Below are 7,153 nucleotides of genomic sequence, written 5' to 3' on the forward strand. Positions count from 1 at the left end.
AATTTGATCCCAAACTCCTTGGTCTTCAAAGCCCTCTCCTAGCCCTGAATCTCCTTTTAGATCTCATCTCCTGCTGCTCTCCTATGACATACAGTGTTCTGATTAAATCTTGTCAGGAGAGGCTGGATGCAATACTTACTTCTGCTGAGAATATTTTCCCCCCAAAGCATTTCTGTTCACATGTTATACTAGGGAGGACTTTCCAGACAACCTGTCCCCTGCCTCTTACCCCTCTATCATGATTTTTCTTTTTGTGGTACTAGGAATTGAACCCAGGAATGCTCTACCACTGAACCACAACCCCAGGTCTTTTTATTTTTTTATTTTGAGATATGGTCTCACTAAATTGCTGAGGCTGGCCTCAAACTTGCAATCCTCCTGCCTCAGCTTCCTAAACTGCTGGGATTACAGGCATATGCCACTGTGCCTGTCTTATTTGTTATTTTGAGACAGAGTCTCACTAACTTGCAGAAACTGACCTCAAATTTGCAGTCCTCCTGTTTCAAACTCCCAAGTTGCTGAGATGCGGGCCTCCGTGCCCAACTCTCCAATAACACTCTGGCTTTAATTTCTTCATAAAACATATTACCCATTACTATTTTATACTGTTGTTTATATGTTTGCTCTTTATTTTCCCCCACCAGGAACATAAGCTTGATAAAAACTTGAACTTTGATATTTTTTTCTCAATATTATCTCCCCAGTGCCTTGGCTAATGTATGGAACATAATACACCTGAACTTGACAGGTATGGCAGTTGAGAGCACAGATGTCAGTCTTTCTGGGTTCAAGTCCCTATCCTATTTTCCACCTGTGGAATTTGGGGCAAGTTACTTTAGCATCCCTTTTACCATCTGTAAAAGGCAGATGGTAACCTACTTCCTAGGGTTATTGGGAGAATTGGCTTCCTTTGTATAAAAAGGCTGATGTTCCCCATGAGTAGCCCACACCTGTAATCCCAGCCACTGGGGAGGCTGAGGCAGGAGGATCAAGAGTTCAAAGCCAGCCTCAGCAATTTAGCGAAGCCTTGAGCAATTTAGTGGGACCCCATCTCAAAATAAAAACTAGGGCTGGGGATGTGGCCCAGTGGTTAAACATGCCTGGGTTCAATCCCCAGTACACACCCCCCCCCAAAAAAAGGTTGGTATTTAGTGTTTGTCATTATTTTATTTGTAAATGAATTTTAAAAATTTTTTTTAGGTGTCAGCGGACCTTTGTTTCATTTATATGTGGTGCTGAGAATTGAACTCAAGTGTTTCACCCATGCTGGGCAAGTGCTCTACCACTGAGCCACAAACCCAGCCCTTGTGAGTAAATTTAACACATACAAATTATTGCTATCATGTACATAAAACAGGCAACAACCAAGCCCTCTGGTTGGTTTTCAATGTGTCTGGGACTCAGTTAGACAATGGGTATAGGCCCTGTACTGATGTGAACAAGACAGATGAGAACTCAAGGGAGTATTTCTAATGTTATTCAAGTGCTGAGAAGCAAACAAACACAATGTTATAGGAGACTTAATGTAGCTGAAGGGAAGAGAAGGCTTCTGGAGGTAGTGACATTACCTTGGGGCTAAAATTTGTGGGTTTTAACTAGGTGGAGGGAAATAAAGAAGCAGTGTGAGAAAGCCCAGAGTGGAGAAAGAGCCAGTAAAGAAAGTGGATGAAGTAAAGAGGGCTGGGGGCAATGGCTGGAGAATTTGGCAGGGGCTCACCATGCTGTGTGTTGTGGGTCTCAGAAAGAAATTTCATGGGAGGTAGGAAAAGACTTGAAGTAGAGTGGCTCTGTCACATTTTCCTTGGTTGTTGTACAGAGAAAACTTCAGGTCTCTGTTGACTTCCACCTCCCAAGAGACCGTTTTGTCTTCAATAGCATCTCCCCTAACCCTCTCCACCACTTTATTTTTATTTTTTTAAATATTTATTTTTTTAATTCTCGGCGGACTCATCTTTGTTTGTATGTGGTGCTGAGGCTCAAACCCGGGCCGCACGCATGCCAGGCGAGCGCGCTACCGCTTGAGCCACATCCCCAGCCCCCTCTCCACCACTTTATGATGTTATGCATCCTCATTGGCCCCAACATTATGTTACACTCTCACATGATTATTCTGTTTCACCTTTTGGCATGGAAACCCCACAGGAACTGGGAATTTGGTGGATGGAGAGACTGGCTACAGGGAGATCAATTAGGAGACTGGCAGAGACTGCCAAAGACCAAGAACACTTACTTGCCAGGAGGTTAGAAGCAGCTGTTGAATGGAAGAGCAAGAAGCTAGAAAGCTTAATTCACCAAAAAGCTTTATTTGCATAATACTTTACATAAGACAGAGGAAATAACAATTGTCCATATCAAAGTATAGGTGGGGAGGCAGAGGCCAGGGCTAAGGTTCTCACCAGCTAGTTCTTGATTATAAATCATTGAAATGTTAGGATTTAGGGGGGCTTCCAATAAATGGATAGTATGGAGAAACTTAAGATTTACTTAAGATTTAAAGATTTCTTTTAAGATCAAAAATTTTATTTAAGATGCTGGGCATGGTGGTGCAAACCTGTAATCCCAGAGACTTGGGAGACTGAGGAAAGAGTATTTCAAGTTTGAGGCCAGCCTCAGCAACTTAGTGGGGCCCTAAGTAACTTAGTAAGACACTGTCTCAAAATAAAAAATAAAATGCTGGCGACATAGTTCAGTTACACAGTGTCCCTGGGTTCAATCCCCAGTACCCAACAAAAGTGCTTGCTCAGCAAAAATGAAAACCTGGGTTCAATTCCCAGCACAGCAAAAAACAAAACCAAACAAAACAGGGTGGGTGTGGTGGCACAGGCCTGTAATCCCAGTAGCTAGGGAAGCTGAGGCAAGAGGATTGCAATTTCAAAGCCAGTGAGGCTCTAAGCAACTCAGTGAGACCCTGTCTCTAAATAAAATACAAAGAAGGGTTGGGGATGTGGCTCAGTGGTTAAACACCCCTCAGTTCAATCCTAGGTACAGAAAAAAATATATATATAGAGAGAGAAAACAAAACAAAAAAGGGAGATGTCATTGACAAAGTTAGGTGACTGGATAATGTGGGGTAGAGTAAAAGGGAAGATCTACACTTCTAGTTTTTTTTTTTTTGTTTTGTTTTTTTTGGGGGTACCAGGAATTGAACCCAGGAGCATTTAAACACCGAGCTGTATTCCTCCTAGCCCTTTACTTTTTGAGACAGGGTCTCACTAAGTTGCTTAGGGCCTTGCTAAATTGATGAAGCTGATCTCTAATTTGCAATCCTCCTCCCTTAGCCTCTCAAGTCACTGGGATTACATGTGTGGGCCACCATGCCTGGCCATTTCTAGCTTTTCTAGTATGAGCAATCAGATAAATGATGAAGAGGTGAAGCAGAACAGGTTTTGTGTTTCAGATCATAAGTTCACATTTGGATATGTGAATCAGAGGCTCTTAGGTGGCCACCTGTAGGAGGAATACAGGAGACAAAGGAGAATCCAAGTTTGATTTTTTGAATACTGAACAATTTTAATCTTTATGTGATGATTCAGTACACTGCAGAGTTTTTGACTGACTCCAGGTTACCATTACAAACCTCAATTTTCAGTATGCCCAGTGAAGTATGATTATATCAGGGAACCCAAGTTCTAAGCTGGGGATAATTCTTGGGAGTCTTTTGCTTATCAGATGGTAATAAGAATGCACAAGAATATGATAAATTATGGGAGCCTTAGAGATTAGTGTTCTTTTCTTTTGAGATGTTTTTAGACAAATTAGCAGAAATGCTTACAATGCAAGTGCTTTCTGGTTACAATGTGGCTTCCCTACCTCACCTAGATGTTTTTTAATGACCTCCCGCCATTTCTAGCTTGTGAATGAAGGGTCCATGTGAGAGTCCCAGAAACTTCATTAGTTTCAGGCTATTTACCTCTGTCCTTGAGAACACACTGGATGAGAGAAGGCAATTGAGGAAAGAATCCTTAGGCACCCCAACAATTGATGGAGGGGGTCCAAGCCAGGAAGGTAGGAGAAGCTTGGGAAAGGCCAGCTTCAGAGAAGGCAAGGGGTATGCTCTTCACAGGCCCGTCATTGCCAAGTTCTAATTCTTCCTCCTTTCTCTTTTCCCCATCTCCACTGCCACCTCCTGGCAAAAGGCTTCCATTACACTGGGTTATGTTCACAACCTCCCCATCTCCAGCCTTCAGGTATTCAGGTATTCTTACAGCCATCCTGTTAGATTAGTCTTTGTAAAGTGGATCTCTAACCTGGCCAATCCCATGCTCAACAACTTTCGGTAGTTCCTTCTCATTCTAAAAGGCCCATACCTAACCTATATGCTGGGTCTTTACCAATCTGGGTCCAAGTGACTTCCCTAACATCTTTTTTTTTTTTTTTCAATTCTTTTAGTTGTAGATGGACACGATACCTTTATTTGTTTTTATGTGGCGCTGAGGATTGAACCCGTGACTCACATGTGCTAGGCAAGCACTTTTCCACTGAGTCAGAACCCCAACCCTTAAAAAAATTTTTTTTTAGATGTTGATGAACCTTTATTCATTTATTTATATGCAGTGCTGAGAATTGAACCCAGTTCCTCACACATGCTAGGCAAGTGCCTTACCATCAAGCCACAACCCCAGCCCTCTTAATGTCTGAGTATCCAATCCAACCTTTGGTGAGTTCTTTAATAACTCTTCTCCTGATGTAGCAGAACATTCTGCCATGATTTTTATCAAGCTCACAGCTCATCCCCAAATGAGAACAAGTAATCTTTTTTTTTTTTTTTTGAGCTGGAGTCTTGCTATGTTGCTGGTCTCTAACTCCCAGCTCAAGCAATCTTCCTGTCTCAGCTTCCTGGGTAGCTGGGACTATAGGTGTGCACCAACACACCTTGCAAGATTAAATTCTTGAGAGCAAGGACTGTGCCATCTTCCTTCCTGTCTTTGTCAGTGCACCCAGCAGAGAGTCTGACATGAAATGGCATAGAGGAAATACTATTCAGGAGAGTGTGCTCACCAACATTCATATGCAAGAGATGATGCAAATTCCACTGCTTTCAAGAGCCACACAGAGAGGGGTGGGAGGGGAAGGGAGGGGCAGGGGGTTAGCAATGATGGTGGAATGTGATGGACATCATTATCCAAAGTACATGTATGAAGACATAAATTGGTGTGAATATACTTTATAAACAGAGATATGAAAAATTGTGTTCTATATATGAAATAAGAATTGTGATGCATTCCGCTGTCATGTATTTAAAAAAATAAAAGCAATAAAAAAAAGAGCCAAATTTGACAGATATGACAAATGTGTTAAGTTGCCCAGTGCAAAGGAATTGGGAATGGTGAGGTGCAAGTAAGTTGGAGACCTTATTCTCCTCCTGGAACTTCTGCTAATACTGAGAACATTTAAACACTGTGTAGTGGGCTGGGGATGTGGTTCAGTGGTTAAGTTCCCCTGTGTTCAATCCTCAGTACCAAAAAACAAACAGAGAAACAAAAAACAACACTGTGTAGGGCTTCGGATGTAGCTCAGTGGTAGAGTACATGCCTATTATGTGCAAAGCCCTGGGTTCAATCCCCAGTACTGCAGAACACACACACAAACTATTTAAAGCATATACTGTAAGTTTAAGACTTTGAAATAGAGGTCCTAAAAACATTCTGTATTCAGAAGGTTCTTTGGGGCTTTCAAGTAATTTTACATCAGAGACTCTACCCCCATGTTATAGATTAGGAAACTGAGGTTCAGAGAAGTGAAGTGAAATGCTCAAGGTTACTAACAAGGAATTAGTAGCACAAAGCTAAGTCCAACTCACTCAGACTCTACCTGACTTCCTCTCTTGTAAGTGTAATGGGAGTAGGTCTATAAAGATGGGCTTTGCTGGCAATGTAGCTTAGAGGTAGAGTGTGCCAGAGGCCCTGGGTTCAAGCCCTAGCACCCCCTCCCCCCAAAAAAAGACGGGTATCATTCACTTTTTACTCAACTAAAACATCTGTAAAAGGAACCAACAATATCTTTTTCGCAGGGAAATGCTAAACTGTATGAAAAGGAAGAGTCGAATTAAGTTTTTTTAGGGTTTCCTAACCTGGTCTCCCAAACCTGGTCTCCCAAGGTGGGCTTCTGGTAGTAAAATTTTGTGAGATCGTGTTTGGCTACAAGTGTTGGCTTTGGGCTCTATCGCTGTGGTTAACCTCTGAGTCTCAATTCATTTGTAAAATGGAGATCTGTTTGAAGAAATGTTGCTTTTAAAAGAGACAAAATAGCCTCACTTGAAGGTAGCTATTATTGTACTATTCCGGGGTGAGGTTATCAGATTCTCAAAGGGTTCTTAACCTAGAAAGTTTGCGAACAAATGACATAGGTGCTATGGGGAGCTATGGGTAAACTATTCTGACATTTAAGGAACAGCTGTTAAAAGAAGGCTTCCATAAAAGTTAGGAGGCCTTAGTTTCGCTAACTTGCTGTATCTCACTGGGGGATATGTTTTTTTAAAAAAGTGAGTGGAGATGACGGTGGTCGGAGTTGGAAGCCGCAATGCAGCCCCAAAAAGCTTCAGCAGCGAGTCTTAAGAAGCTCCGATGAATGCTAGCCAACGCGGAGCCTCGAGGAGACTACATCTCCCAGCTTGCTTTGCGCATCGGGCTGCGCCCTACGCTATAGAACGCGGGGCTTCTCGTTTCCCCAACCTCCAGTTACTGTCTCTCGCGAGACGACGGGCCTCGCCGGCGGTAGCGATAGCGAGCAGTGGTGGTTGTGGTGGTGGTGGTGGCGGCCGAGACGGTGGCGGCCATTTTGGTGAGGCCTCGGGAGCGGCGGCGGCGGTTCGCTGGGAGTAGCGTCTCCCTTTTTTCCAACCCACTGCCCGCATCTCTGTGCTGTGAGAAGAGGCAGTGGAAACAAGCGGTGGCAATAGCCGCGGTCCCCAAGGGAATTTAAAGGCTGTGAAGGCAGCGGCCAAGAGGGGGCCCTCCCCCCTCCTTGGCGGGAGGGGGGGTGGTGCACACGCCCCCGAGGACGCAGGTAAGGAGAGGGAGACAAGATGGCGGACGCGCCGCAGTTCCCCCTCCCCTGACGGGTGATTGCGCGCGCATCTTTCCGCCACCGCCTCCCTCCCACCTTCCCGGGGTGCTGCGCGCGCACCTTCAGCCGGGGCCCCGGGGCCGGTGCG

The 7,153-nt window shown here is 44.1% G+C and overlaps 1 protein-coding gene across 2 annotated transcripts in view; it reads left to right on the top strand.

Annotated features, from left to right (window-relative positions):
- The first annotated feature begins 6,675 nt into the window (after window positions 1-6,675).
- The window catches only part of LOC107146956 (Snf2 related CREBBP activator protein), a 35,338-nt gene continuing 34,860 nt past the window's right edge, over window positions 6,676-7,153 (top strand). For both annotated transcript variants that reach the window (XM_015491307.2, XM_048789795.1), the window contains exon 1: window positions 6,676-7,005. The gene's annotated coding sequence lies outside the window, so the exon portion shown is untranslated. The remainder of the gene's footprint in view (window positions 7,006-7,153) is intronic.

This window comes from Marmota marmota, unplaced genomic scaffold (assembly GCF_001458135.2).
Source record: "Marmota marmota marmota unplaced genomic scaffold, marMar, whole genome shotgun sequence".
In the NCBI taxonomy this organism is placed as follows: Eukaryota; Metazoa; Chordata; class Mammalia; order Rodentia; family Sciuridae; genus Marmota; species Marmota marmota.